Below are 14,207 nucleotides of genomic sequence, written 5' to 3'. Positions count from 1 at the left end.
CAGAGCTTCATTTAGAGTCTGGTTTCGAGCAGAAACCCTTGAGGAGATAATGAATTCTATTATTAAATGCAAACATGTTTCACATGGGCTCAAATGCACCCTGCTACGGGCAAGCATCCAGATTTTGCAGTTGAACGTGGCAGGGTCTGAAACAGCGACCTTCATTTGAGATCTCTATCATCCTCAAGGAAAAAAGAAAAACAAGAAAACAAAACAGAACAAAAAAAAAAAAAAAGAAAACGCAATAAATGTTAATTAAATAAAGAGTTAAATTAAAAAAATATAGAGTTAATAAATAAATAGTTAATTAAATAAATAGTTAAATAAATGTTTACTGAATTAATATCTATCCTGAATTAATATCTATCCTTTTAGTCAGAGGAAGAGGAGGCTGAGGGGAGACCTTATTGTCGTTTTCCAGTACCTGAAAGGTTCTTACAGTGAGAGTGGGGCAGGTCTCTTCTCACTAGTGACAAGTGACAGGACGAGGGGAAATGGCCTCAAGTTGCGCCAGGGCAAGTTCAGGTTGGATATTAGGAAGAACTTCTTTACAGAAAGGGTGGTTAGGTACTGGAATAGGCTCCCCAGGGAGGTGGTTGAATCGCCATCCCTGGATGTGTTTAAGAGCCGTTTGGATGTGGTACTCAGGGATATGATTTAGCAGAGTGTTTTGGGTTTTTTTTGTTTTTTTTTTTTTTTAGAGATGGGGTACTGGTTACGCTGCGGTTGGACTTGATGATCTTCAAGGTCTTTTCCAACCTGGGTAATTCTATGATTCTGTGATTCTATGATTCTATGTCTGCACTATTTTTTTCCAACCTCTTTTAGCACATGTTCAGTGAAAGCAACATGTTTAACACGAGACGGTTCAATTGGAAAATAAATTTATTCTATTAGCACGTGAGAGTCATTATGGAAACTATTTACAGTAGACTGAAAGTGATAATGCTGCTGTTAGTGTTCTCTTTAGAAGTTTATTGTTCAAGACATTGAAGATAATTTTACACAGATTCCATTTTAAGAATAGCTTTTTAATACTAAAAATACTGAGTCATTATGTATGATCATCCTGCGAGAGTAAACCAAAATCAAAATCTATCATGAGTTTCAGGTGTATGTTAAGGAGCTCTTCAAAGATGGGGTAACTCTGGAATCAGTCTTGGATCTTCTGTACTGCTGAACAGCCCCTATTGTCATTAAATTCTTCTGTGAGGCCTTTCGAGTTAATATTAATGGCCTGCTTTACACAGTATATTGCTAAAAAAAAAAAAAAACAACAAACAAACAAACAAAAAAACAAACAAACAAAAAAAACCCATGTCATTTTAAATGGAAGAGACAGGAATCACACCAATATTTCACAAAGAACATTCTCAAGATTAATTGTCAGGAAAAGAAAGAACCAGAGTTGAAGCACATACAAACAGAGTCTTAGTTCCCAAAGAGAGCTTCGTTTCTCTGCAATAAATCTCTTCTGGCTCTGCTTTGTGCAGTAAAATCCTCTGTGGAAATTCTGATGTCTGTTGTGGGTTTTCTTACGAATGATAAAAATCATTTTGAAATATTGGCTCAGCGTCCATTTCTTTGACAGAGCGGCTCGGGTGGCAACAGAGCTTAAGAATCACGTCGTCGGAACACCTCCGCTACAGGCAGAGCCGCCACCCGCTCGGCGGAGCCGCCCGGAGCCCCGTCCGACCGGGTGCGGAACGCCTCCGGACGCGGGGCCGTCACGGCTCCTCCGCGCGTCCCGCGCCAGCGCCTCGCCGCCCCGAGTAAGACATTCCTGCCTCCTAAGATGTCACCTAAATGTCCCCTGTGTTAATTACAGCCGTTCTGCCTTATCCTGTCTCTTTCAGGCTGTAACAGAGATGACAAGTCACAGCTGGAAGCGATGACGGAGCACGTGGCGAGAAGGGGCCGGGCCGACCCGGGAGAGCTCAGGTGCGGGCGCCGCAGCGTAAGGGGCGGAGCCGGGATCCACCCCTTCGCAGCCCTCATTTAAGACTCGGCGGCGGAGGTGAGAGCATCTTGCCCGAGTTCTGTGAGTAGTAGAGAGATCTTTAGAAGGTGAGGCGTTTTTCTTTTCTTTGGTGCTGCTTCTGTGGCAGTTGCTGCGTTCGGGCTCGTCTTTGGTTGCCTAGCGCTTTGCCACCCTCCTGTTATTGCTGTATTTCACATCAGTACAACAGTATCACACAGACCGCATAACAGGTCAGCGTCTGTCCTGTTTATGAGCTCGCTTCGTGTGCTAGTAGGCTGTAATGAGGCCTTTGTCCCTTGTGATAAACAGACCCAAATCCCTCATTGTTTCTCGTTGGAAGAAGTATTGTAGCCCTTTGCTCCCTTTGCGGCCTTCCCCCGGAGCCACTCCGGCAGTATTTCTCCCCCCGAGGCCCAGGCGCGGGACTCCAGCCGGGGCCCTTCGGGGCAGAGCGGAGGGGGACCGTCACCTCCCTCTTCCCGACGCCCTTTCTCTTCTGACGCGGCCCAAGATGCCGCCGGCCTTCTGGGCCGCAAGGGGGTGCCGTTGCGCTCACGTTCAGCTTTTAGTCCACTAGAACCCTGACCCAAGCGGGACTCCGGGCTTCTTTGAACCTCGTAGTGTTCACGTGGGCTTGCTTCTCATATTTGTCTAGATCCCTTTGGATGATATCCCTCCCTTCTATTGTATCAGCAGCACCACCGAGCTCGGTGCCATCAGTGATCATGTCTAGGGTGCGCGCGATTTCTATATTTGCGTCATCGGGTACGAGGTTGAAGAGCACTGCTCCATAGAGCGGGCCTTAGGGGCTGCTATTCGTCCCCGTGGGGTAAAGAAAACTGAGACTTGTGTGAGCAGAGTACGTACTGCAGGGTTAATGATTTGAGATGCAAAGAAAGGATGATTTCATCTTTTGTTGTTGTTGTTGTTGATAGTGGTGTTGTGTGTTTGGTTTTTTTCCCCTGGTAAAATAATTGGAATATTTGGAGTATTGGCAATGCAAACAAGATGGGTTGGAAACCTGTGAGCTTTTGAACATATGACTGTGAGGTTTCTTTGAATTAAACAATTGCCCCTTCTGGGAATTGAGCAAATTCTGCCAGTGGCTTCTCTCTGAGAAATGTCAGATTTGATCTTCTACCTCAGCACAAGTAGTGGAGATGAGGGTTCAGCAAGTCAGACAGCGACTTGAGGCATGAGCTTTCTTGTTTGATCATCTCACTTGATCAGAGTTCCATTTAAAACAGAACAGTAAAAAAGCCTGTGAGTCAGACAGTTTCTGCAGTTTTCTTTCCTCATGTGCTGAGCTCAATCAGAGTCCTTGGAGTTCTGGGGAGCTTTCGCTAAGCTCTTGCCAAGCTTTTGCTAAGGTGGCGAAGTTTGGGGGATCCCATCTTTCGGGAAAGGCTTTGAGAAGGATAAGCGGTTCAGCCTGACTTATCCGAGGCTCGTGTGTCTAGGTACTGGAGTATACCAGTATATATATATAATATATATAATATATAAAATATACGTATATACACACACACATATATATAGTATGCATATATATAGATTGTATCTTAAGCAGTAAGATTTGCAAGACTGTCAGGGAACTTCAGAATCCACGTCCGAATCACCGGATCCGGCATCTGGGCGAGGAGACCGGGTCTGTCTCGGGAGCACAGGCGGAGGCGATTTACCATAACAACGGGAAGGGCTGGAACCAGGTTCTGCCCCTCTCAGACCTCACTCGAGGGCCTTTTGCTAGTGAGGAAGGATCTCTCGCTCGAGATCCCTGCTTTGTGGAATTTTTCAGTGAGCCTAGATCTTCAGAGACAGGTAAGCCTTGTTCTTTTTGTTACGTGATCTCACGGCAGTGGTTCCGGTGCTGTTACAAAGATAATAGCTGTAGCCTTTCCTTTGTAGCCTTAATATTTCTATTTATATGGCTGGATTTTGACGTGTGAAGTAATTAAGAACTTAGAAACTGCTGAGAAGGGTTATATCAGAGAAAGGAATTTAAAAGATCTCCTACTGTCATTGTAGGTTTGATTTCTCTTTAATTGGGAAAAAAATCCCCTTACTTTGACATTTATTGCACGGTTTTGAGGGCAGGAATTTATCTTGTCAGCTTGAAAAGTCCATTTGATGCGGAAGGGCTATTACTGTAGATGAGATTTCCCCACGTGAGCGTAGATCTAGAGAATGTGGGAGCTCCCACACGGCGTGACAAGGGAGGGCGTTTTTCAATCTAGGGGATCAAGAGAGGGGCGTGTTTGGCTGTTTGAGTCTTCATAGCTACGAAACTTACTTTCTGTTCAGCCCTTCTGGGTATTGGTGGTAGAACACACTAATACTGATTCTATGCAGACAGTATGTTTAGTGAAATGTCTTGGATTTTAGCGGTTGAAAGTCTTTGATGCTGCGTGGGAGACAATCTGTACTTGTTAGCTATATCTGTATTACTGATTCTGACCTGTTTGCCATTTTGCATGAAGGGGATAGCGTCATTAACTGCAACGATTTAAGCAATTCTGATTCAGTAAATAATTGCTATAAGTTTGCCTTTTTTTTTTTTTTTTTTTTTTTTTTTTTTTTTTTTTTTTTCGTTTCTAACATCCGCTCGCTCCACTGAGCGCACGCATAACAAAAGAGGTGTCTGTGCAGTGTTCTAGTTCTGTATTATCTGAGCATGTAAGGAAGACGCTTGTCGGGCAGGGGGATGCAGAAAGTCAGTCCTATCTCAGCAGACAGCCCTTCCTCCTTGTACCTCTTATATATAATAAAAATAAAAGCTAAGCACTGACTCAGACCCCCTACAAAGGAGACTGCAAGCGTTTGTTAGGATAAATGACGAGAGGAGAGGCTGGCAAAGCATGTGCAGTTTGGCAAGAGCAATTCTGCTCTTTATTTATATATATATATATATATAAATACTTTTTTTTATTATTATTTTTTTATTTTTTTACTGATTCATAGTCAGTATCCCGAGAGGTGTTCAAGGAAAGGGTAGGTAACGCACCAAGTTTCATACTTTATTAGTGTGGCTGTGACTGGTTATCTGTTAGCTGGTTTAGATCTTACATAGACAGCGAGGGTGCAGGAGACTGACCTGTTATAACCCCCTTGCCGAAGCATTTGGACCGGACTCTCAGCAATAGCAGGGGCAGTCAACAGACTGACAGTGAGCAGCAAGGAGCAATAAGGGTGTTTTCTTTTTGTGTTTACTAGAAAAATCAGACTTGTAATTGTGATGAGCTTGTTGTTTCTTATAAGCATTTATTAGCTCAGTTAAAGAGACTTTAAGCATTCCTCAGGAAAACAACCCATCATTATGCTTGTTGCGATGATCATTTGCCTTCTAACATGTTCTTGAACTATTAATTAGATATATCTACTAATGTACTGCTGTGCTGTTCATATCAATAGGAAAGCAGAATCATTTTTAAGTGAGCTTTGCACACAATCCTGAATTATCTAACAACTGCTGCACTTCAATGGTAGCAGAAACAGATCATTTATTAAACATGTAGCCAGTACATAACTGAAGACTACGGCAGAAAAGATTCAACCTGTTTGCTTTTAGAAACAAAGGCAGAAGGGAATGCAGTTCCATTTATTTCAGTCAGAACAATGTGACACAATACCACCACCCCATTTTGTATTACAGTTAAGTCTCAGTTTGGGACCAAGGTTCACAGAAAATCACCAAGTTTCAAGGCAAAGGCTTTAAAGGAGAAGCAGCAGCTAGAGAGTTTCCTAGGGAGAAACCACAGTAAATTGTCAGCAGACTTAACTGTAACATAGAAAGAAGTGTTTTCTGAAGAGCTCAAACCTTTACTGAATTAAAGGAATACTTCTATCTCTAAGTTCAACTGCAACAGTAAAATCACTGGTATCGTACTCTGCAGTTTCACTTGTTGCGTAAAGCCTATCTGATATGTTATATAGTCTTGCATTAGTTAATTTGAATTTAAGTCTCAATTTCTTTTTCTACAGGCTATGCAACATAACAACTGGGCATGCTTATGAGGGATCACCTTTTACCTTAATCAAGATAAACAGCCTAACACTCACACCAAAGGAACAAGGCTCAAGTCCAGAAAACCAGCACATCTTTTATTGAGGTAAGTGACATAAATCCCATAGTAATCTTTGTTTTATTCAAAGACAGACAGGCATCCTCTGTACAAAGTCTTGAGCGAGGCTTCTCTTTCCCTTAGTTGCATAAGACATCCCACTCACATCTGACAACATACAGCACTCACTCTGACACCCACAACAGCTTTATTGAAAGACCATTTTGAGCCTTTATTTTATTTGTCTCCAAACAAGACAGACATCATAACTCACTTCTCACCTTACAGAAGTGAGCTTAGAGATATGGCAGTGGTACACACTGAAATGAGAACAGTTATACCCTGATGTTGCCCTCTACAGTTGGGCATAAGTAATAATAAAGTAGTAATAACAAAGTAATAATAATTTATTTATTATTTTTTATTTTATTTATAAGTAGTAATTCAAAGACTTCTCTTACAAAGCAAGTCCTATTTCATACTTTATTTTTAAAATTTAAGTTGCCTGCCTACAGGTTACATTCAGCACACATTTAAGGAGGCACACTTAGAAATACTGAGTTAAATCTCATTAATGGAAAGAGATTATTAAATATTACATAAATGTAGAAAAGCACTCAAGTCAGCCTTGGACTTGACACACGAGGAACCATCTGGACCATCTTCTTTATTCTTCTATTTAACTGACTTGCATTCCTGGAAAAAAAACAAAAACAAACACTTAGAGCAGAATAGCAACTTAACTCCTTCTCAGGTATCTCAGACTAAACCCTTTTAAGAGGGCAACCCCCTCTGCTTCCCAATTGCCATTTAGTGACTACAAAGAAAAAAGCTGTTTCATCATTATGGGTTATCCTAACACTTCATTTTTCTCCTTTTGCAGGACATAGAACCCAACTCCTCCAAGCCTCCTTTACAGCCCAGGAACCCTACCACAATGCAGCCATCATCACATAGGAAACACCGAAGCACACAGGGAAGACAACTTCAGAAGAAGCTGCCCCCCACTCAGGGGAAGCCCCTATAGAAGGGGCTTTCCCTCCTCACCCCCACTCAGGGGGCCCCGATGCCAGGAGGGGCCCCCCCACACCCCCACTCAGGGGGGCCCCTATGCCAGGTGGGGCCCCTCCTCACCCCCACTCAGGGGGCCCCTATGCCAGGTGGGGCCCCCTCATACCCCCACTCAGGGGGGGCCTTCACAGGCCCCCCCACCGACAAAAAGACCGACATGAACCCACCATCCCGCCCAAAAATAAAAAAAAAATATCTCTTTAGAGATAGTGCAAAACCCAGTGTCTAGCCCCATTACAAAGGGGGAAACTCTGGCCACTCACTCCAAGAGTGAGCGGCCAGAGTTTCCCCCTTACATTCCAAACCAAGTCAGCACAAAAGCAAAGTCCAAACAAAGAAAACAGCCCAAGAAAAAAAAGACTCAAAGACCTACCAAAAACCTAAAGTCCTTACAAACAGACACCAACTAAAAAAACTACTCACCAAACAATTAACCAAAACTAACAAAGTCAACTTAACATCTCAAAAACCAAAAAAACAGCAAAGCACTAACAAAACATCTCACTCCTCAAAAAAGAAATTTAAACAACACAAGCAGAAAACTAAAAAAGCCAGCCAAAAACTAAGACAACTAAACAAGCCAAGACCTAACAAACACACCTCAACCAAATTTAAACAACAAAAGAAGCAAACTCTGCATGTTCAAACACTAACTCCGCGAAAAACACCAGCCTTAACTAACAAAGACAACTCAACACCACAAAATACCAAAAAAGCCAACACCTAACAGACCAAACTAACCACAGAAAAAGAAAAACCCCAAGCAACTACACTTTCCCCACAAAAAACAAGCCAAGTCCTAACAAACGCAGAAACATCTAACTCCTCAACAACAAAATTTAACCAACAACCAAAGCAGCAAACTCTGCGTGCTCAAACACACTAAATCTCAAAAAACACCCAACTCGACGCTACAAAAACAAACCAAGTCCTGACACACCCCAACCGCAAAACTACTCTACGAGGAAAATTCAATGACCGCTGACAAAAGCCGAAAACTCCACACGCTCACCGACACGAACACTTTCCCTCAAAAAACACCAGCCAAAACTCAGAAAACTCGCTGCCGCAAAAAACAGAAACCAGCCAAGTCCTAACAAGACACAAAGAACCAACTACTCACCGAGAAACATTAACTGACCTTCAACAAAACCAACTGCTGACCGAGGCAAATGCTACAAAGAAGACACCGCATGCGCTAACCTGACGGTGCCAACAATAACACGATCGAGCTAACCCCCGACGGCTCCGTCCCCTAATGAAGCACAAACAACACTACATACTCTAGCCTCCGAACCACACAAAAAACAAACATACACCAAAAACTACACAAGTTGCCGATGCTACACGCCTCAACCGATCTGCCCTGCCTTCCGGACATCAGGCTCCGCACTAACAGAAACCACACAAAAGAACACAACGCCAACCTATGCGAGCCCCTAAACCTGATCCAAACGAGCCGTCTGACTCGCCCCTGCCACCGTGCCGATTCCAACTCCCTGAGGCAACATTTACAACAAGCATTCCACCATTAACCAATAACTATGGCCAATCGGCAACAGAAAAACAACCCCCTCACCGCAGTGCTAACCTCCAGCCGACCGTCTGCTGAACCCCAAAAAACAGCCCGCTTGACACTCTAGCGCCAGCCTTCACCTGCCTTTGCCCGCCAGCCACGGCATCGACAGACGCACCAGCTGCACTAGAACCTGACAAAACTAAACAGCTCTAAGACATAGCACCTCACACTACAAAACCTTTAAAGGACAACCACACCAATATTTCTTAACCCTAATCCTCTAACGAGTCACACGCCTCGAGGGCACGACCGAAAACGCTCCATCTACCTCCAAAAAAAAGTGTAAAGAAACACAGCCCCTACCTGGTGACGCCGTATCCTCATCCCGACGGGCTTTCGCGTGGCCGACCTTCTCGTCTGACGGCTCGCTCCCCTGCTCCCCTCCGTCCTCCCTTGTCGAAGCCGATGCTCCGCTACAGAACGCGATGTGAAAGAAAAAATCCTGCTGTTCGGCTCCCTTGCTTCCGTGGCTTTGTGATGGTTATTCCATTGCGAATGCTGCGGGCCCAACTTGAGTATCCCGGGACCACACGACTCCACAACCTGTCTGGAGAGTGAAAACCTGTAGTTCTGCCGGCCGTCCTTCTCACGCTTCCCAAAAGCTGCGCCGATCGTCTTTACCCTGCAGTCCTCCAGTCCCTTGCAAAAATAAAATGATTCCTTGAGTAAAAAACTACCTGCAAATCACTCACCCCAGCTCCCTTTGTTCAGGTTACTCCCGTCACTTACTCGCAATTGAAGACGAGCTCCGGAGGCCTCGCGCTCCTCCCGGTCTCCTGTCACCTGCACAAAAATTTTAGTCTTAGACTCGCTGACCGAACCTCCTGCAAAGATACATTTCACTTTCCTGACAACTAGCAGGGACGTACAAACCTACTGATAGAACAAACGACTGAAGCCGAGAAGCTCCTTTTGGACGCGTGCACGTCCATTTCCACGCTTCTCGGTCCCGGCCTGCGAAGGACGCCCCCGGCAATGAAACCCACATGGACCGGCCGCTCGAGCCCCGCTCCTCGGCGTTCCCCTCGTTTCCGCGTCCCTCGAGGAACTCTCGCCACAACACCGACTCCGCCGCCTCGTACCCCGAACGTATTCCTGTAAAATCTGTGAGCCCTCCACGGCAGCGTTCCTGTCCAGCCGTGTCTCCGTGTGGAGAATGAGACGACGCTCCTGAAACTACACAGAAAAGAAAACGAGAGAACACGCGATACCGTCCCCCTCGCCGAAAACGGGACGGACCGAAGAGCCCGAAAACGCCGGCCGAAGAGGCGAGGCCACCCCGGGGTCCCTCTCCGCCCGGGCCCGTCCGGCGGCGGCACAGCGCCGGCCCATCCGAAACGCCGGGTCGGAACCCGACCGCCGCGCCTAACTAAAGGCGAGGAAATAGAAGCGGCCGAACGGCGGACCTGCGAGATTACTGCAGGAAAAAAACAAAAACAAAAAACAAATACCTATTAACTCCCAAACTCTCAAGGCTTCCACCGCCTCAGCTATTCCGGCATAAAGGAGCCTCCGCCGCGACCCTCGGGCGATCTGCGAAAAGAAAAAGATTCCGTTTAAGCGGCTCTCGCCGTCGCTTCTTACTCCCGGCGGCACCGAGACCGCGGGAACGCGGCTCCATGCCACTTGCTCCGGCTCGACAAAAAGGAAGGATCCGAGAAAGCCGCTCAAAATCTCGGGACGGACCGAGAACGCGGCGGGGCTGCGCTGCGACTCGGAAAACCGAGCGGCGACTCCCTTCGAAAACGTGACGGCGGCCGGACGGCGACGCCGCGCCGGCTCCCAGAAGCCGGGGAAGCCCAGGGGCCACTCCGCGTCGGCTCCAAACTGAGCGCAGCGAAAGCCCGGCGGTCTCCCGTCGGGAAAGCCTGGCCCCGGACGGCTCCGAAGCGCGCCGTCTCCGCGGCTCCGGTTCTAATAGAACGACTCACCAGTCAGGGCAGATCCTCGGCGCGAAAGATCCGGCAGCAGCCTGAAACGAAACAACAAAAAACATCACAACCAAGCCCCAAAAACACGCGCAAACAAACAAACCCACCTACCGCCTTTCGGCATCACCGACGCGAAGACCGGACGAAGAAACGACACCCGCTTCGGCTCCTCGTAATGCTGATTCCCGTCGACTCCCTCGTGGCTACCGGCGGCCTCAGGCGGAGCTTAAGAGGCGTCGGCGCGGTTCCGCCCCCGGGCCGCCGACGAACCGCAGCCGCGCCCGGGCGGCCGCAGCTGCGCCCGGCGGCCGCGGCCCCGCCTGACGCTCGCCGCCTCGTTAGCGCAGCTGGGGCTCGTTACGGCCGGCCCGGGGCCGTGACGGTTTGACGTGTGAGCCCTAGATCTGAATTAGGGGCTGAGATGACGTTTCTGTAAATGACAGCTTAGTACGCGCTTCCCCTTCTCCTCTCTTTGACGGACTCATAAATCAATTAAATAATTGTGCCAAATTGGAACGGATAGCTTTGCGTCTCACGAGACACCCTTCCAAAGAACGTCCCCGCCATTAACGGTCTCCAGAGTCCCCTGCTGTCCGCTTTCTGTCTCTGCCACGCTTTCTCTTGGCCCTCATCCAAAGAAAAAAAAAGGAGAATAAAAACAACTACAAAAACCAAAACAACAACAACAAAAAACAACCAAAGAACAAAACCAAAAAAGATTGTTAAATATGTAACAACTTTGTACCTGACTGAGGAAGAAAAACTAAAGGTGGAGGTGGAAATATGGGAGCAGGGATGTGGCAAACACCCGCAGGGGTTAATGATGTGCCTGAGCTGATGAAGGACATTTGCAGCACAGCTTTATGAACGGCTCTGTACGGTGTTACTTGGGGTTACGTTGATGTGACGCATACATAGGCAGGAACGCTTTCGGAAAGAGTTCGGTCATCTCCAAGGTACTGTGTAAAGACTTCAGTGATTAAACTCACTTTGCTTAGCAGTCTTGGTCTTAATTGGAAATCTGGATGTTTTGGGGGCAGCGGCGGGAAACCTTTGCCTGCTGGTTTTCTGGCAAAGCCATCCAGTTAATGTAGTTGTGAACTACAGCGATCAGGTACTGGCACATACAACTCCTTGGCTTGTAAATGTATGAATACATCTCTCGCTTTCCGGACCTACTGCCTGCAAATGGGTGCGTGTGCTCAAAGTGAACGTGTCCTGGGCTACAGATTCTGACCGAGAGGCCCAAAGCGGACTTCCCTCCAGACGTTCCATCACTGTTTCTGGCTGCCATTTAGCGTTTTCTGTACAGCCTGATAGTGACAGGACAAAGCAGAATAGCTTTAAATTACAAGGGGAGAGATTTAGGTCACTTATTAAGAGGCAGGGAATTTTTACTCAGGTAGGTGAGGCGCTGGCACGGGATGCCCGGAGAAGTCGTGATGGCCCCATCTCTGGAGGCATTCGAGCCTGGGTTGGATGGGGGGTGACTGAGGGGGTGGCAGCCCTGCCCGTGACAGAGATCGCTCCTGCTGCTCCCCTCCCTCTCAAAATCTTGTCACAGAAACCCAATACAGATACCAATGTCTGTTACTAAATGAGGGGGAAAAAACCCCACACCTATTCTTGTCTGGATTTCCTTCAAAAAATAACAAAATAGTGCGACTTTGATGTGATACTAGAAAGAAAGAGTGCAGTTTAATACGGGTTGAGAACATGAATAACAAGGTAGATGGGAGGTTTAGATCTCAGAAGCCTCGAGAAGTGATCGCTAGCTGTGAGAATACTTTCCCTGGGTCACAGACTGTAAATCTGTGCTATTCCTAATTCATGAATGATGAAATGGTTTGGTTTTTTCTGCTCAGAATCAACGCACAACATTCAGAGTCTGATTGCAGTTGGAGTCTGCAGGTCACCGGAGGGAATCCTGATACTAAGATACAGTTGGGAAGGTAGAAGAAAAGAAGCAAAACCAACAACACCTCCCACATATAGAAACAAACAAACAAACTAAAAAACAAAGAACAAGGAAGAGAGAAAAGGAAAAAGAACTTCTTGCTGTGAACCTGTCATGTATTGCAGTGAGAAAGTGTACGAGCAAATTAGTTCCCTCAGCTTCTTCCAGTCACGAGATTAGAACCTCATTTCTCCTAACTGAGATCTTGTGAATAGAAATGAATTCCAGCCTCTGCCCTTTATCCTCTACAAAGAAGGCTGTGAAACTATTTTATCCTGTTCAACTCATCAAAGGTACGGTGAGAATATTTGACTAAATCTGCCAACAAACCCAGTTCTGTAATAAAATATCAATCTGGATACACTGCAACAAGGGATCGGCAGCCTTTAAAGGAAAATCATTAGGCTGCCTGATGAAAAGTCAAACGCTTCTGGTGAGAGAAACCAAAACTCTGACTGTAACCGAGAACAAACCAGGTTTTCTCATCACTGTAATTGTTCATGTTAACCAGCAGGCAAATTTGGGTAAGACAAAGTATTGTTGCCAGCTTTACTGCAAGGAAAATAGATATTTTTCCTAACAGATGGATAATACAAAGTTCATCTCCATCCGAATATTTTAATGTATGGGAAATTGGTAATCACAGCCTGAAGCTCTGATTAATCAGCTGAGGCAAGTGTCGGGTTTGTTGTGGGAGCATAGGTGAGAGTAATTCATCTGTGCTCCTGGAAGGAGCGGAGCTTGACTCCACCTCCTCTAGACCTCATTTAAGGGCTGACCATAACTAAGGCAGCTTTTCTTGGTGAGTGCTTCCTGGTGGAGATTGCCTCAGCATTTCCCAACATAGGCATCCATATTAGTGAGTTTTTCCCTTATAAGTTATCTTTTGAATATCTGTTACCATCTTTGTGTCATTTTTCCTTATAATTCACGTGTGACAAAGCATGTGAAATCACTGTGTTTTAGAAGCTCAGCCGAGTGCTGATTGTCTGTCCATAGATTTCAAAAGCAACAGACTTCACAAAAATAACTCAGGGATTTTTCATCTGCTCACTGTTACTGAGCGCAGAGCCCTCTGTCCCCCTAAGCTTTATCAGCTTTGTCAGCTACATGTGAGTATTACTTAATGGTAACCTCTGTTATTTTAATGCTGACTGAGGTACAAATGTCCATTCGGGTAACCAAGTGATGAAGGGGAGTTTTTGTTTTGTCAGTTCACCATGCTTTGCTTTTGTTATGCACCGTGATTTAAGTGTAAGGTGGACAAAAATGAATCAAATTCCCTTAAAAACAGGAAAACATTTATGTCACATACGAACATCTTGGAAAATATCTCAAAGTTAACAAAAAAATAATAATAATAATAATAAAAAAAAGCACTGGTACCCTAACCCTAATTTGGAGATGTCAGGAGCTGTTGCTTTTCATTCTGAGCGATATTAAACACAAGTTTCCTGCACTCTCATCCATAGCAGAATGCATTTTAATCAAGGTAAAACATGTTTATGTTTAATGACATAATTCACTATCTCCTCAAGATTCTTTGCTAGAATTCAGAATCCAAATGAAGCTTTGGGTCCCTCATATTGCTCTGTCATAGGCCACAATGTCATCTCTCACCATCACA

The 14,207-nt window shown here is 45.7% G+C and overlaps 1 long non-coding RNA gene across 1 annotated transcript; it reads left to right on the top strand.

The window, feature by feature from the left end:
* Positions 1-1,968: 1,968 nt before the first annotated feature.
* On the top strand, positions 1,969-7,320 carry LOC140254440 (uncharacterized). Its single transcript, XR_011904207.1, has 3 exons — positions 1,969-2,067; positions 5,963-6,090; positions 6,926-7,320. It is a non-coding gene; the product is annotated as an uncharacterized lncRNA (long non-coding RNA).
* Positions 7,321-14,207: the final 6,887 nt, after the last annotated feature.

This window comes from Excalfactoria chinensis, chromosome 6 (genome assembly GCF_039878825.1).
Source record: "Excalfactoria chinensis isolate bCotChi1 chromosome 6, bCotChi1.hap2, whole genome shotgun sequence".
NCBI classification, from domain to species: Eukaryota; Metazoa; Chordata; class Aves; order Galliformes; family Phasianidae; genus Excalfactoria; species Excalfactoria chinensis.
This window is presented reverse-complemented; position numbering and strand designations above follow the sequence as displayed.